Genomic DNA, 18,250 nt, shown 5'->3' on the forward strand with positions numbered 1-18,250 from the left:
TTGCAAGCCTCAATTCGAAACATTTATTTTCTCCTGCAGATGTTTTGGATTTTTAGTACTTTTTGTTTTATATAATATGTTTACTTTGAGTGTGTTTGGTGTCATCGCAGCTCACAGCACATTTTGTTGTTCAGGTTAAAGAAACATTAGTTGTAAGTTCTGGCTGTTGCATTTGCTTTGAATGTGTATTCAAGGATGAATTGTTTCTGTATTTGTGGCTTTTTTTCTCCTGAAGCAGATGATTCAGGCCATCTACGTTAGTGGCAACTTATTTGGCAGAGGTTAAAAATGCCAAAGTTAAAATTAAAACACCTAAAAAGAAAAAAAATCAGCAGTTAACCTTTAATTTTAATACTGGAACGTGATGTTTCATACATTTTTCCTGAACCGCTCTTCACCCTTCTTCCATTATGGCCTTTGTTTAGAAATGTTTACACTTCACAATCTGGCAGGTCAATAAAGGCATGTTTGTCTCTAATTGACCAACTGGCAGGGCTGCTGTTGCTCCTTATTGCCTACAGGTAGAAAGCCTTAAAGTTATTCACCCTGCGTCCCGAAGGAATCCTAGAAAAAACAAACCACCATGTTTGACCTTTGCAGAGACTCTTGTAGCAACAGGCTCCTCTTACTTCTCATATCAGCTTCCATTGAAGCACAAACAAAGGCTCAGTACTAGTAACCAAATAGACAAGCTGAGCAGTGGTCTGGCACAGGCCGGGGAACATTATGAACATGAAGCAGATTCAGTCAACATCCAGACACTTATTACCAGAAACAATAAGTGATTGTTTTTAAGTGGGTTTCCGCACCCAGTCTGTGGACAAGTGATCCTGTACCAAGTCCAGTTTGATTATTCTGTGCCAAAACATCATCAGGGCTGATTTTATGAATAAAATGTGGTCAGTAAAAGTTCACCTTTGACATCAGAAGTCACAATTTTCCAGCTTATATCCACAGTGACACTGGACGGGATGGTACTGCCAGGGGAGAAGCCCATTACAACTGATTTTATAAATATTTAGGCTTAGTCACATTAAGCTGATTTGGGTACTTTACTCTGCTGGTCTGCTGTGAACACTTGAGTCTAAATCTGCTTAATTTGTACTGTGCCACTCCGCGCGAGTTTTGCATTCCCTTGAGATAATACAAATGCTTAGTTTTTCTGTTATGTCATCACGCATTTCTTTACAATTAACATGCGATTCATGGAATGCAATGAGGGTTTTTTTTTTCCTAAATCACTGATGACAGTTTCTAAGAATTTGGTCTGGTGGTTTTGGAAGCCTTGAGTACAATAAAGGCTCAGCTGGGGAATTCTGAGCTACAGTAACTGATTCAGGGAGCCAGAGACTCTCAGAATCCCGGCAACTTTGAGTCATTGTTGAGTTGGTGTCCAGTACCAGGTTTTTGTGGTGAGACAGCGGAGACATTGTGGTCAGGAGCTCGACTAAACTCTCAGTGCGAAGGGTAGCGATCCTCGTGGTTGAACAATTACAGGAAAATTAATAAGGCTTCAAGAAATAATCACAATGAGCTTTCTAAAAAGGATGAAATAGAGATGTTTGTTTTTCCAGCAAATGTTTCTCTACATTTTACATATCAGACATTTTTGTGGTGCCCAATAACAATTAGGCTGTGGGTGCAGACAAAATGACTGTGGGTTATCTTTGATCCCTCTTCTCAAGGTGCTGGCTCTGACCACTTCGAAAAAAAAAATCAGAAATTTATTCTGTCAGAAGATTATCCCATTGGGTGTTTAGTACCAAATACTACACCATTTGTAGGAAAAAAGCACTTATCTTTGATATCAACTAGGCTGAAATAGAGTCTTCAGCAGTGCTCAAGTTTCTTTAAGCTGTGTTACCGTCTGCAATGACAGTGATCACATGCTGATGTGAAGTAGTTCAGAAGTTTACGTTCCTCATCACAGTTTGTGATTTAGTGTGCTAACACTTCTGTTGAGGAAGGGATCAGTTGGGTCATCATTTAGACTTGTTTGCTCTTTATTTCAAGTTTTGTGCTAAACCACAATGAAGTAGCTGTTGAGACATTTCACCCATAATGAGAAATTAGTAGTGATGAAATTAGTAGCGCTTATATTTTCATTAAGGGTGAGCTCAACCACTCACTCACCCTGAAGAGCACTGGAAGGTGCCAAGAGGTGACAGGAGGCACTGAGAGATGCCAAACAGGTGAACACTGTGACTTAGAGCGTCAGAAGTCAGATCTACTACTACTACGGCACTCTCCATGTATCCAGCGTGGCTCATACTGCAGACAGTTCACACGATACAGTAAGGGAGGGAGAAAAAAATTGAAAATAGATAAATCAGGATTTTTTGTTTACCAATACAAAAATTGGGATTCTTTGTCAAAAAATTGTTGTTTTTTTCAAATTCAAATTTTTAATTTCAGTCTTTGTTTATAAACTGGAATGGAAAAAAGTTACCACTTTTCTCCAGCAGAGGGTGAAATGTTTCTCTTTGACTCAAGTGATGTGCATGTTACAGGATAATATATAGCTCCTGATATAGTCTGTAGATATTATCATCATCATTTAACTTTTGCACGTGGTTTGGTTTTAAAACAGCAAACTAAAAATCTCAAAAATTGTAAATATCAGAGAATCGCAATCTAAATCGAATCGGCACCCCAAAAATTGTGATAGAATTGAAATCGCGAGAGTAGCATATCATCCCAGCCCTACTATACATCAGCGTTTTTTCTGTCTGTGGTGCTACAATAGCATACAAGGATTCATTCATTTAACTCTGAACGTGAACTAATTTATTTAAATTGGTGTGAACTAAACTTTTTGTGTGAGCTGGCACAACACCAACGTAGGGTTTTATCAGTGTCAGAACAATTCACCACCATGAAACTGTGAAATTCTGCCCACAGTTCTGTTTACATACAGTTTAATCTGCTTGTGGTGCCAAAAGAAAAACAGGGGTTCACAAAGTCAAAGGTTTTATCCTCTGGTGTATTTAATGTCTGAATAAAGTTTTTTTAAGTAATTTTTTTGGCTTTTCATGCCTTAAATTGGAGAGGATAGGACAGTGGATAGAGACTGAAACAGAGTGAGAGTGGGTAATGACATGCAGGAAACAGGTCGCAGGCCGGACTCAAACCAGGGCCACCTCGGGGGCTCAAGGGCGAACCATGTGGTGCATGACCCAGATCGCTAGACCATCTGAAAACGAGACGTTTTCATCCTCATGGTGCTACAAATATCTAATCTAATATATGTTAGAAAAATTTACCCAGAAAAAAATTAATCCATAATGGGGCAAGAGGGATATGGATTCATCCCCTGGAGGCCATGAATGAATAAATTCCAGTACACAACATATAGGAGGAGGGAGACTTCTGACTCTGAAGAAGAAAAAATATTGATAATTGAATTCAAGCAAAAGAAAATCACCAAATATTTGATTATCATCACCCTTTTGGGGCTACATGTTTGCAATAAATATATCAGAATTTGTCAAGATGTTGCTGAAATATTTCGTCTTGGAAAAAACGCTCAGAACTAAACCAGCAGTGCCACAGCCACGCCACTAGTACGGCTAAAATGTAATGTTGGAATAAGTTATTGCATGTTTATATTTCCATGAAATAGGCACCCAAAATATTTACAGTGTATCCATCGAAAGCCCCTCCCTTTAGGTGCATCAGTGCTGCAATTTGATCTGCAGGGAGCCTGCTACCCTCACAAGCCTCTCCCTCCCTGAATCTACTATCTTGGGCAAAATTCTTAGCACAGCCACCGAAGAGCCAATGACAAGCTGGTCACACAAGTATTATGTTTTATGTTTTCCCCATTGCTGTCTAATGTTTCACATTGAGGTTGGAACCATCAAGCAAACTACAGCTCACAAAAGAATGGGCCCATTGATTCCCAGAGGAATAATTTTAGTGGAGGGAGTATTTAGCACAGGCCCAGCTAGAAAGAGCTATTAGCTGCTTCTCCAGCTCTGTGATCCATGACTGGAGAGGCTCAGTGTGAGGAGAGAAAGAGGACCCTCGCCTGGCACCACATTCACACTCATTTCACCCAGCACAGGCAGTGTGCTGCGGTCATGTTTTGGGATCTTATGTCAGCCACAAGAAGCGCAAATAAATGACTTTCTTTTCACATTGTTTTCTAACTGAGGCCTCAGACAAAATGTGTCACATTTCCAACAAACTAGAATGACTAAAGTTTGATTTCTAGATATGACAGTGAAGAAATGATGCTGGGAGTGCTGCTGCGATCTGTCAGAAATCTCAGGCATTGCGTTCGCTCCTGTGTGCTTACAGGTCGTAGTCTAGCCAGGACCCTCCGAGATTGGGCCTGGATTTCCTATTTCTCAGGAGAAACCAAAGTGGTCCATCATTACCTCCTCCAAACTCCCCCTTTTCCCATTTCAGCACCACACTGAGCTAAGATATCAGCTAACACATTATCCTCTTAGCCCTGGAGAGTGATAGCCAGTGAGGGCCTCGAGCCAGGAGCAGCCGCACAGGTCAGGGAATAAAACAGGCGCTGCAGTTACAGCAACAGTGAATCTAACACACATCAGATATTGATCCACTAATTAGGTGCAAATGAAGCAGTTCGCTTCATTAATTTCCTGTTTGGTGAAAACTTTTGTTATGGATGTATCACTTCACATTGTAAATTGTGCTTTTTGTAATTCATCCTTTGTGAATTGGAAGAAATTAGCCACACCCTGTCCATTGAAAGTCTACACCAACACTTCAGGAACCATTTCTATGAGAGTATCACTGACTATCAGAAGGCATTCTCCTGTCTGTGTTGCCCACTGTGACTGACTTTCAGGAAATTTGATTGTATTTTTTGGCACAGGTAATTCCATGTAAACTCAGGAAGTCAAACCCGTCAGGTTTTTCTGATTAAGTGGACAAAGTCAGGAGGTTTGATTCCACAATCCTTGCCAAGATGCTTTGTATCACTTCAACAAGTCCAAGAATTGAACTTGTGAATTAACATTAATATCTGTCAATGTAAGAGAAACAATAATCCATAATAGCTGAGAGCTGGTTTACAAAAAAAGAGTTAAAAAAAAAAAATCTGGCATTCCTCAGGCGTCTTGTTTTCCATCCGAGCTCAGAGGTATTTTATGTAATAAGTGGAGCCCTAAAAATGAGATGTCATGCAGCTAGAAACATTACAGCAGCCCCAGATGCTGGCTGCGACCCAAGATGCACCTGCACTTTCAATTACTCAGCGAGTGTATGCTTCTCTTTGCCGGTCTAGACAACCAACACCTGCTGCACATTAATCTGTAATGGTCTCTGCTGCTGGATACTCCCGGTTAACAAGACAACATGCGATTGCCACACCTTTCCCTCCTGCCAAGCGTGCACTGCAGTCTGTTCTGCAGAGACTCAGCTGTAGTCACGACCAGCCTATCACTGGGTGTGTGGTTTGGAGCATTTTGATAAAACCCAAATGGAGGTAGACTTCCTCCATGTGAATTTGGATTTTGGCAGGGGCAGCATCAACTTGGATGGGATTGAATCCTCCATACAGCCTCAGTGGAAGGTTATAGAGTTTTTGGATGTGGTCCATGGGTTTGGTCCTTTCCAGCCACCCTCCTTACCAGCCATGCAGTGATGTCATTACTTCCTGGAGTAACAGCCCAGAGCTCACTACGAGTTAAACGTAATCACAGTATGAACCATGTTTTAACAACCATTGATCTTTTAAAACCACTAAACTCAGCATGCGATCTGCTTTTTATACCTAAACTCCGTACTAGCTGTCCAAATAGTCCAGGAAGTCTTGAGAGGTGAAAAAGTCTATGAAAAACATTGACATAGCGAGCCTTTTTTTAATTAAAGGTCGTCTCTTTGACCTTTATCTTAAAGACCAACAGGTTCTGCATTAAAAGTGTAATACATCTGAGGTGTTATAGAACAACAAACCTGGAATAACAAACTGCTGAAGAAAAGAAAGTTCAGCAAAGTGTGCAGACAGCTGTGAGCTTCTAACAGGTCACTAATGCTTGAGTAAGTGTATGCATTAAACTCCAATGTCAGAGGTTATGATACAGAAAACACACCTGTTGTATAATTAACTGTATTCTTTGGTTAGATAAGCAGGTGATCCCATCAAAGCCTGCAAAAACAGCACAATTGTCTGTATTAGCTAAGACTTCAGTAGTTGACTCTGTTGATTGCATGTTACCCTTCAAAGATTTACAGTGGTTATTTCTGAGAAATGCTGCCACATCAGAAGAAAAACATCAGTTTTACATTATAACTTTTGCTGGATTATCAAATTACAACGTGATTACACATACTGTTAAACTCATGTTGTTGATTTGATTGATCAGATCCTACTTTATGCTTGTGTTAAGGCACAGGGGAGATTTCGATAAGTATGTGTACGCTAGGTTGGATTTTGAAATGCATGGGCCAGAAGGAAGAATCACTCCAACACTCTGGAGGTAGCTTCATTTATCATCCACAAGCTGGAGGGGCACAGAAGACTCCATGGATACAAGCTGCACCAGTCCAACACTGCCAAAAACTCACATGTAGAAACTGTCAGGGCGACAGACACTTCATGCAGGTTGACTCTGTCTTAAGTAACTGCCCCCTGAACAGCCACTAACACTCAATTATTCCTACCCAGGTATTTTCCTGATACTACTATAACCCTATAATTTAGATTCACAAAATAAGTTGATACAAATATGTTTAGTTTGTTTTTATTTTCTGGCGTGGCAGCAATACACTTCTGTATAGAGGTGATTAGGGCTGTAGCTATCGAATATTTTATAGAAATAGAATTTTCTCAAAATTTGTAAACACACTTTGACACATTTTTTGGGCCTGTACATCTCATCAAATGCTGCGGAGCCAAATGGCACCCGTTTCGTACAATTACCCATTAAGCCGTGTTTCCACCAAACAGTCCGGGTCGGTTCGTCTCGGTACGGTGTGCTTTTAGCGGCGTTTCCACAGACTCATCCCGGGACGGATCCCTAAAAACCGAGACGAGCCGTCCCACTTTTTTGGGACTCTTCGTATGGGTGCCAGACTGAACCGATCCGCTCTCGGGAGGTGGAGCAACACACTGCAGATGGTTGATTGGTCAAAAGAATCGTCACTTACCCCAACAGCGGCTGCATTTCTCCTGGCGGCTCACAGACTTCTCTGAAACAAAGCTTGATTGCACTTTGTAACAAAGAGTTACATGAAAATCACAGAGAGGACGAAATGCTGCATGTCTTCCATCCGTGCTCTTTGTTTACTGTGTCGCGTTTTCTTCTTTGTTGGATTTAATCGCAGGGTAAGCTGCTACGGCGCCGCGCTATTGTTTACCAGCTGTGGCTTCCAGCATGCGGCTTACACGCCGCCCACCACGAGAGGGCACAGTTTGCTGTGGAAATGCAAACGGGATGAGACTTAACTGTCCCAAACCGTCCCAAACCGTACTGAACCGACCCGTACTGCTCGTTGGAAACGCAGCTTTAGTCTCCAAACTCCAAAAAATAAGCTAGATTTGTTGCTAGTTGCTATTTTGCATAAGAGGTAGCTTGAGGGGTCTTAAAACTCTCTTAATATGTCCTCAGCTCTATTTGAAATAACACTCTTTGATCTTTTTTAAAATTAAACGATTCCTCAAGGCAGAGAAAATTACTCGAGTAATTTTTGTAATCGAGTACCTCAAATCATTCGAGGAATCGTTTCAGCTCTAGAGGGGATACATCATGAAAATCCAAGCAGTGAGCTGTGAGAAATGAAGCCCACACAGAAGTGCTAAAAACTGCAGTTCTCTGAGAGTCCACTTGAGGCTGGCTGCTGAAGCACTGGAAACAACTACACAGGAAGTCACAAAAAAAAGAGTGTTAGTGTAATTTGAGCCTGCAGGGATGCTGTGATTGGCTGATGACTAAACATCTGGGAGTACGTTTACATTGTTGACTCAAGTATTAAGCCTGAATATTTTAAAGAGTTTAATAAGCGACACCATATTCTTAAACATATTTACATGTATTCTTTGTATTTAATGTAAAAATTATATAATAGGACTGGGATGATATGCTATTCTCGGGATTTGATTCTATGACAATCTTTGGGGTGCCGATTCAATTTCAATTGCGATTCTTTAATATTTACGATTTTTGCAATTTTTTGATTGCCTTTTTAACACTAGACCATGTGATGATAATGTCTACAGACTACATCAGGAGCTATATTTTCCCATAAAATTCACATCACATGAGTCAGAGAGAAACATTTCACCCTCTGCTGGAGAAAAGTGATAAGTTTATAAACAAAGACTGAAATGAAGAATTTGAATTTGAAAAAAATATATATTATGACAAAGAATCACGATTTTGATATTGTCAGTAGGGATGCACAATATTGGATTTTTGCCGATATCGGATATGCCGATATATCAAAACCCCTTTTGGCCGATACCGATACCAATACAATAAACAATTGTTGTATTACTCCCTTGGGTCATTTTGTGCTAGCACTGTTTATTTTTTAAAAGTCCTTAAATCATTATGTCACAGTTTCCTTCTTCAGTGATATAGTTGAGCAAATGCCAAGCATTAACTGGATACTGAGGTGAGTCAAGGGCTAACTTGGAGCAACAAGGAGGTCAACGCCTAATCAGCAGTTGGGAAGACGAGCAGTTTCATTAAATGTTGTTGACCAAAAAACTGACAAAAGCTTCTCTGTTGATGTTGGAGACGCTACGTAATGTTATGAATGTTGAAATTGCTCTGTGGCTGTATTACGACACTTATGATAACTGCTCTACTACAAGTAGTGTGATGAGTCAAACCGCCATTTGTTCAACTTGTTGGGTTGATCCCATTCTCACTGCAATTCAAACAGCTGCAGGGTTCAGCTGAAACCTCTTCGAGGAAATCCCAGCTTGCTTGTTTTGTTTCACATTAGAGCATGAAAGCTGCGGTCACTTATGTCCGATTGACCCCGACCAAGGAGAAGAAAGGGCCCTATTTTGTAACAAGTTTCCAGGTGAGGAAAGCACTATAATAAATGTATTTATTTATTTTGGAGAGTATCAATGACTTAACCTTTCAAAAAGGAATGATGGAAGCTTCAGTATGGTTTCACGTTTACAGGGCCTTTAAAAACAAGAGGTAATTGATTAAACAAGATCTATCCTCAAAACAGTACAGTTATAGGAGCACAGAAGACGGCTCGTCGATCTGTTGTCAATCTTCTCGCAAACATTACGCGACAAGCACGACGGTAATGGACAGTTTTGCACAGCCCCAGGGCTCAGTCACTGACAACATGTTTGAAATTCCTTTTCTGGCAGCCATGTACTTATGAGGTGAGGCAAAGGTAAGGAAATCATTTATCAAACACCTCTGACAAAACAGAATCAATCATCTCCTGATTCCCCATCTGATGATCCTCCACACTGATATCAACATTTAACCTTCGTTCTTCTTCAAATATGCATCAAATCTGTGGTTATAGGGTAATAGGAATCTTTGCGTGGATTTCTTGTTACTGCAGTTTGAAGAAGCAGGATGAATGATACTGACCTAAGGTCACAGAGATTTAAGCCTGCAAGGTGCACTCATCCACCCTGGCTGGCTGCAGCCAAGGAATGGAGCGCACTCTGACAGCTGCAGCGCCGTGTTGAGTTAAGTGAATGTAAGGAAACACAGGGAGAAGGAGACAGTTGCTCAACCTGTCGACAGCTCCTCAATAATTCAATAAGTCAAGGTGGAGGACCATTCCTGTGAGGCTACAGCCGCTCCGTAAATAGCTGTCTAGCTATGATGAGTGTTTTTTTTTCCTCCTTGGTAATCTTGCTTGTCTCTCTCAACAGGCCAGCTAAATGTAATTGAAAACTCTGACGTGAAAAAACACAAGTTTCACTGACACAAGGAATGTTTCTTTGTCCTGGACGGTTAGTCTCACACTGTCCTGTTTTAACACGCTCCAAGAATCTCTAAATCTGTCTGCAGGTCAACATGTTAGACAATGAACACCTTGTTGCATTATCCTTGAAATAAAATTATTTGACAGTGTTTTTCATACGTGATGACACCATTTCTCATGTTTACGCTGCCAAAGAAATACTGGTCTGTCAATTTGCAAAGAGGGAAAACATTTATCTAAGATTGTTAGACTTGATTGCAGTGTTTGTGAAATTTGTCTTTTCAACAATCACCTTTAAATGCCTCTGTCTCGCGAATAGGCTCTGTTTCTTTTTGTGTCGAAATTTCCATCGCAGTTTTTGAGATGTTATTAAAAAAACAGCAAAAGCAAATCAACTATAACAGTGTACTGTGTTTGAAGACTTTTAAACAAACCTACCGCAGACCCTTGCTTCAATTTCCTCTTCAAATTCCCCTTTCTCTCAAAGAAAAGCGGTATTTCAACTTTCCCACCATCCCCTCTCAATCTATCCGCCCCACTCCAATTGTGACTTAAGTCTCTGCTGGATCCTTGCCAGCGTGTTAACTCCAGCTAAATCAATGGATTAACACACACAGCACACACACCGCCACCACCGCCACCAACACTAATCTTAAGGAGCTGACCTTGGCCAACAAATGACCAAATTCACGAAAAATGGAGACCCACCCCCACCGACAATGTGGTCTTTCCTTTCTTCCGTGTGTATGAGAGGCTACTATTGAAGGGGTAAGCCGTACTTGTTGAGCTCGCCATGACAGATCTACAAGTACTTCTCTGTTAAACAAAACCCAGCTACCCTCTTGGATTTGAGTTTGTTGGCAAATGTTTGTCACAAAAACAGAAGGGGGGCCAGCTCAAAGTATCACGGATGTATGGATGGGATTACTATCTGGTTAGCTCATATTCCCACACCAAACTTGTCGCTGGTGTTGTAATGTAAGAAGTGGTGAGTGAATGAATGAGTTGCCTCCCCGTCTGTCTTAAGCCTACATCTAAATTTATGGGCAATAGCAAAGGTTTCACTACCTCCAGTTAGCAGGCTGTGCTGGTTTTGACCCATGAGATCAGCGTTACTGTTGAACTCGTGCCATAGCGTCTCGTACAGTCGAGCGGGCAGTGTGCAGCTGTGCAGGGCTCGGTGCTGGAGGGCGGCTCGCTTGCACCATGTTGTCACGCTGTTTGTCATTCCACATGTCAGTCATTCTGCCTGCTCCTGAGCCAACATGAACACATTTTAGAAAGAGGATGCAGGAGAAAAAGTACTGCTTCTTCCTGTGTTAGCATCAATGTTTCCCATATTTTAAAGCTTTCCCATGCTGCCCAGTGTGGACATGTTCCAAAAGCTACCTTTCATGGCTGTAGGGGCATGTGTGAGTCTTTATTTAGTCGAGGCATGTTTTATGATCAGCATAGATCATGCCACACCAAAATTGTATGCTTTTAAACCAAGAATGTGAAATGAAGCAAATTTTATAATCCTGCAAAATGAGGACACTAAGTACCTTTACCTACATGTGTGGGCTCTGCACCTCAGCTTCTCAAACCAATCTTTAATACTTACAGAAAAACCTTGCAGTGAAAATGAAAACCTAAAACTGTTGGCCTGAAAACAATTTTTGGTTAGGTAAACAAAAAATGTTCTCTTGTGTTGAAAACTACTTCAAGGTAGTTATCTCAACCCCCTGTAACATTTGTTGTGTAAAGTTGTTCTCAATTCTTGAGTTAGGTTGGCAAACCTTCAAGTTATAGGTTTGGGACTTGGGCTAAATTCTTTAAATTTTCTTCACTGCCTGAGTGTGTGCATGAGTACAGTGTGAGTGTTCAGAAAGACAAAAACACTGGATAAGTACTGATCCATTTAAAATTAATGAAGCTTTAATTTCTTTGTTTGTTGAAAAAATCATGGTCATTACCAGTATGCTATAAGACTTGAACATTAGCTTGCCAGTGTGGGACGAGCATTCACTCGGGACAAACATCTTTCTGCTTTACAACATAACTATCTTGTAAAATAAATAAATGAATAAATAAAGGATTTTTTTTTATTTTCCTGTTCCCTGGATTTATGTCATCATAAGTTGCGTTTCCACCAAGCAGACCGGTTCGGTTCGTCTCGGTATGGCGCGCATTTTGTGGGGTTTCCATTGACTTATCCCGGGACAGATCCCCAAATAACCAAGAAGGGCTGGCCTACTTTTTAGGGACCCTTTAGTATGGGTGCCAGACTGAACCGATCGGAAGGTGGAGCAACACAGTGCAGACCGTAGATTGGTCAAAAGAATCGTCACTTAACCCCACAGAGGCTGCATTTCTCCTGGCGGCACACAGACTTCTATGAAACAAAGCTTGATTGCATCATAGAGCTATATGCCAATCACAAAAAGGACAAAATGCTGCATGTCTTCCATCTATGTTCTTTGTTTACTGTGTCGCGTTTTTCTTCTTTGTTGGATTTATTAGCGGGGTAAACTGTGTCACACTGCTACAGCGTCAGGCTATTGTTTAACAGCTGGGGCTTGCAGTATCCAGCTTACACGCTGCCCACCACGAGAGGGCACAGTTTGCTGTGGTAACACAAACGGGATCAGGCTCAACTGTACCAAACCGAGCCAAACCGTACTGTGCCGACCCGGACTGCTTGGTGGAAATGCGGCTTTAAATACGCACACGCATTTGGGCAAAGAAAGCGGTGTTTAGCTCCATTCATCAAAGGCTTTAGCATTCAAAACTATGTGAGAACTGTAAGCAGCGTAAAAATGTCTGTCAGTGATAGCCGGCTGAGGTTCAGCAATTAACAGGCTCATACTTTACAGTAAAACACCAGCAACTGCTGATATTCAAAATCCAGGTTTTACTTTGCGTATTTGATGCAACAGTTGGTTTGGGGCCAAGGTTAAACATCCATCAAAATGTGGTTTTTTAGGTTATAAGTGTGTTTTTGTTTAGTTTCCTTGTTATGGGACAGTTATCTTATAATAACAGGATTTTTAATTTTTTGAAGTGAATGCAATTTGCCACTATTGGTGGATTTTCTTAACAAAATTAATAAAATGGTATTACTTTCACATTACAGAATTCTAAGTATTCTAGGTTATCTGTAGAACTTATGAATTTAAGTTACACAAATAATAAGTTATCTCAACTTAAACTTACAAGTTGGTTCAAACATAAAATTTTATTTGGCCTCAAAATTTTAAAATTCAGACAGTTGCCATGAAATTTTGAGGTTTTATTTTCTGGAAACACTACTTTCTTTGTAATCCTTCCAAGAGAGACAAAAAATTCTGTGTTATATGGTACTTCCAAAAAAGCCCGACAACCCTATTGCATTTAGGCTTTTTTAGTCGTTTTGTGTCAACAGGGTACAGAGGATAGTTTTTGCCTTTTAAAAACAAAGTTACATTTTCCTTTTCATTAAAGCTCCTGTCAGATGTTTTAAGCTGGTTTTGAAACACACTGAAAATCATACTGCAGCTTCTAAGAAAGCTGAACTATCAGCATTTATTTAGGAATCTGGTTGAATTAAAAATCTGAAACACCAGCAGAGACAAGATACCAGTCATAGTGATAAGGCATCCACCTAAACAGGTTTTAAAGTATTTTCTCACAGCAAAGGTGACTAAAGCAGGGAGAATTTTTTTTTCAGTTCAAACACTACATACTTACTCCAGGGCTCAATCTGTACACGAAAAGAACATAGGAGGCACTGAAATCAAAACAAAAATTCTTCAAAGGAGCTTTAAAATTGGAGCAATTTAAGACTGTTGATTTTTTAACCCATTAACCAAACAAACTCACTCCTAGATTTAGTGCTCCTTTAGAAACACCACCCTGAACCAAATAGAATTGCTTTGCTTAGAAAGTAACTCTACCAACTATGTGTTATGAAGCTAGTTGAATCTCAGGTGCCTGATGGCAAACTGAAAATAAGACCGAATAAGGACAGCAGCTTTTCATAGATTTTGGGCCAGAGCTCGGAGGGACTAATAACCGTTTTATGCTTAAACACAGAATGTAGCTGACTGACTACAGTAGAAATACAGTATGACAAAAACAACTTTGGGCTATAACTTTTATTTACTGAAAATTGATTACTCATTGATACCACTGTTTTTGACACCCCCACTAATGAACAGACTAAAGGACTCATCAAACTAGATCTTAAGTTGGTCCTCGATCTTTGTGTCCTCTGCAGCATCACCTGTCCATCCTTTTTCTTCCCATCTCATCCCATTCTACATTCTTCGGGTCAGAGGCGCCTGCTCTAGCCGCGGTGCCATGTATCCTAATCACATAAGCACACAGGCTAATCCACAGGACAGCTGGGGAATCTTTACTGCACAATTGAAGCATGAGCTGGACAGCAGCTTCACAGCCCATCTCTGAACCCCCCCTACCCTCCCCTCACTTTCATCAGTCTGCCATTGTAACCCCCCTTTTCCAAAAACACACACAGTCACTGCAAGCGCAACTGATTTCCCAACCAGCACCCCACACGCAGACACCAAGTGAGCGGTCGTAGGTCAGCACAGCTGCTGATTGAAACTTCCAGGTCCTCCTCCATCCACAGTTGTACAACTTTCCCTTATGTGCTTATATAACAACAACACTTTGGGAGAAAACAAAACCCACAACGTGTCCCCGTGGTTAATATTTCACAAATCCCTAATGCTCAAAACAGGTGTTGACCTGGTTAAAACAAATTTCTCCATCACAATGGTAAATGGCTGTTCTACTGTGACGTTTAATGCTGTGTAGTTATGGTATTGAATATCCATTCAGTGATCTCCAAAGTACTTACTGTCTGAGTAAATTGATGGACTGAGGAATATGTCCATCGCATACATCCTACTGGTGATACATCAGAACACTCGCTTGTCCAGGATATCTACCATGATGAACTGTTTTCCTCCTAACGGTCTCTGTTAGAGCCGTTAGAGCATCCATCTCCTCAGAGAATCTGATGAATAATGGAGTAATAGGAGGAATTTCCTCAAGAATAAAATGTTTCTAACCCTGCACCTCTGCTGGAAAGCGCTCCAATTCTCCTGGTGCAATTGCAAGTGGTGCGGGCCTGCCAAGAAACCCAGGCGTCTACACAGATCTATGTTTATCCCATCCCCCCAGAAAGACCACAATAGGGTCTCTGGAGCTATCCCCCCCTCCAAATATGTTTGCCAATGAGAGAAACACATGCTTCATTATTATTTATAGAACAATTTGTTTGTTTATCACTCTGTTTTTCCAGATGGAGAATGTCAAGGCAGGTCCTCTCAGATTTCGTACAAATTTATGGATTGTATTGGATTCTTTTTGCATTATAACTGAAGGAGGAGTATTTGAAAAATGAGCTTTGTCATAAGAAACTGACATTTTTATGATTGTGAACTAGTGTTGAAAGCCTCTCAAGACAGTTTTTATCATTATCCATCCCTTTTTGAGGCTAGACCACTGATTTGGTCGATTGGCTGTCTCCCTTGTCATGAAAAAAGAGCAGAGACCTCCAGTATGAAGCAGCTCACTTCCAGTTGAAATAAAAAAAAACCTTAATAGTTTTCACAGTGCATGTATCACAAGACATTTTCAAGATATATTACACTTCAAGTCTTTTTCTGGTGTTTAATCATTTAAGCAGCCACTATAAAATCTAAACAGAGGTGATTATTGTGTTAATAATGCTGGAGTATATAAATGAAATGTATCTTTGTGTAGCTAACAGCATTAGAAACCTTTTCACTCAACCTGTCAGACAGTCTGTATGTTGATTCAAACACAGACATCCTTGTTTTAGATTCTCACCACCAAATATGAAATGGTACACAAAGTATTTTTCCTTAATGCACTGCATTTTCTTAATTTGCTCCTGTTTAGAGAGATGCTGAGCTCACATGTTTTTCCAGGCTGGAGGGACAAGCGGGAGCTTTGACAGCTACTTAACAACAATCAAAAACAGTTATAAACAGGGTAAGCTATGGGCAGGGCACAGGAAAGAGGCGAGGAAGGCACATACCCTTCAGACCCCTATCACACTTTCCAAAGAGGAACTCACTGGAAAGTGGTGAAAAAAATCATAAATCTCTGAGTCCCACAGACCTGCGGCATGAGCTAAGGTGTTTTCATAGTGCTCAGCACATATGTTTCACCCAAAGAGTCAGTGCATAAGCAGCAAATGCTTGGATTCTCACATGTTACTGTTTGATCTTCTTTACATCTTTGTCTTTTTCTTTTTTTTAACATTCCAAACACTCAAGTAAAATGAGAAAATTAACACAGTCATGAGAAAAAATATCACAATCACAACCGACACAGCATAGTTGCTGAGGTCAGCAGGGGATTTTCAGCTGCAGTCATTTTCAACCTATGAGAAGCTAAAGGAAAAGTTGCAAATATAAGCTAACGTGGATAACTTAACGTATGCTCTCACTTCCAAACAACCACTGATGTAAACCTAAAATTGGATTCTAACAAGTTCTAAAAGTCAGGGCACAATACAAGTATGAAGTCATAGTCAGAGCACGTAAAGACCCATTCAAAGCCTGCTAGTGTGAATAGAGGCTCTGAGTGATCATTTACTATGAAGCCACAAGATTTAGAGATCCCCCTGCTGACTGGCTGCACCTTTTGTCATAAACCCCACTAACTCGCGTTAAAATAAGGGTCTGCAGGGATTTTCGTTACTTGTTAATAAAGACAACGTTCAAACCGACCCAGCCTAGCAACCGCCTACAGCATGGCGTTTCTACTTGGGAGAGACTCGAGAGCGGTGCACCTGATTTAGCATGTTAGCACAAGCTAATCGCTGGGTTATTTGGCACATACCTTCTCGGTAGAAAGCCAACTCGCATCGCTCTCCGTCCTGTGCTGCTCTCCAAGTTCCCACAAGCGAGTGAAAGTCCAGCCAAGCTTCACCCTTGTTTAGTTATCCGTTTGGCGCTTCACTTTTGTTTTTTTTTTTTAGTATTCATAGCGCTCGGGGTAGCTTCTTCCACTATCATCAACGCGCAAAGTCACTTGCAGTGGGCGCTCTGTGATTGGCTGATGTAACCACGCTTTACTCTCCGCCCAGAAACATACAGGCAGAGACACTGGTTGTGTCCGAAACAATCACTCACTCATTCCCTACTCACTACTCACTATATAGTGAATTAGATGTAGTAGACTATATAGTCCACTCAATCAGCTAAATTTAAACAACATTTCGGACACCACTCACCCATTCGCCAGCCGCTGACAGTGACGAAATTACTCTCGCGTCCATCACGTACGGCTGGGGATTTACAGTTATATCTTTTCACAAACATTGCAAAACAGCATTTATTTTAGTGATACCTAAGAATATACATAACTTATTTTCTGCAACAGCCAAATATAATTGAAACATTTATTACACGTTATTTTTTAAATGAATAAACCATATATTTGCGTGGAACTTATGCAGTATTTAAGAATTACAAGGTCCCGTGAATGTGTCACCCGCGATGGACGGTTTAACGGCTAACGTCCGTGTTGTTTGTTTCTCAGCTCAAAGTTGTGAGAGGGGATCGTCCGAAAGTTAAACAGGGAGCTAAGTGTTATTCTCTGACAGTTTGTAATGTTGTTTCATGCTATTAGTAATCATTAATCATGTAATCAGCCATTTTCTCCTGTTTGAACCGAAATGCATGATGGTATATATTGCTCATATAGTGAGCATCACTAATACACTACTTCTCAAAATGCATTGTGGGACAGCACTACTAAATGGCGTATTGACTATATAGTGCACTGTAAAGTGAATAGGGAGTGATTTTGGACACAGTTACTCATTTATAGGGGCCAAGCGGGGAAGATTGAGCAGGTTTATTCCTGTAAAGGTTTCCTTTTTTGTTTTAGGAAACTTTAAAATTAAAATGTGTCAAATAATGTATTATCAAACACAGTTCGGCTACGCCAAAGTTAAAAAGTTTAAAATAAGGTTAAATGGTTGCTATGTCTGGCTACCAGACATAGCCACTTGCTAGGGCTAATTTACTCTATCACAATACAGGTACCAAACAGCCACACCTCTAATACTTGGAGAGATGTACATGAGAATATTCTGTTATTAAGATCACTTTTTTGCATAAGTTGTCAAACCAGACAAAAAATTAGCAACGGAATGTTGTTATGGAAACTAGCACACTGATCTAACAACAGGTGAACTGCTGCAGCTAGCGTCTGTTGCCCAAAAATGGCTATGCTAGCTACATGTAGCATTACTGTACTAAGTTATGCAGTGACCAAAATACAAAATAAATTCATTTATGATCGAGCGGTAGCCTAATTGTTTCTACTG

At 40.5% G+C, this 18,250-nt stretch overlaps 1 long non-coding RNA gene across 1 annotated transcript in view; it reads right to left on the reverse strand.

Annotated features, from left to right (window-relative positions):
- Window positions 1-16,930, reverse strand: part of LOC141803780 (uncharacterized) — a 59,781-nt gene extending 42,851 nt beyond the window's left edge. Inside the window, exon 1 of the long non-coding RNA XR_012599603.1 lies at window positions 16,756-16,930. This is a non-coding gene — a long non-coding RNA (uncharacterized LOC141803780). The remainder of the gene's footprint in view (window positions 1-16,755) is intronic.
- Window positions 16,931-18,250: the final 1,320 nt, after the last annotated feature.

The sequence above is a fragment of the Halichoeres trimaculatus genome, unplaced genomic scaffold (assembly GCF_033239565.1).
Source record: "Halichoeres trimaculatus isolate MK-OKI-2021-1 unplaced genomic scaffold, fHalTri1.1 fHalTri1_scaffold_15, whole genome shotgun sequence".
In the NCBI taxonomy this organism is placed as follows: domain Eukaryota; kingdom Metazoa; phylum Chordata; class Actinopteri; order Labriformes; family Labridae; genus Halichoeres; species Halichoeres trimaculatus.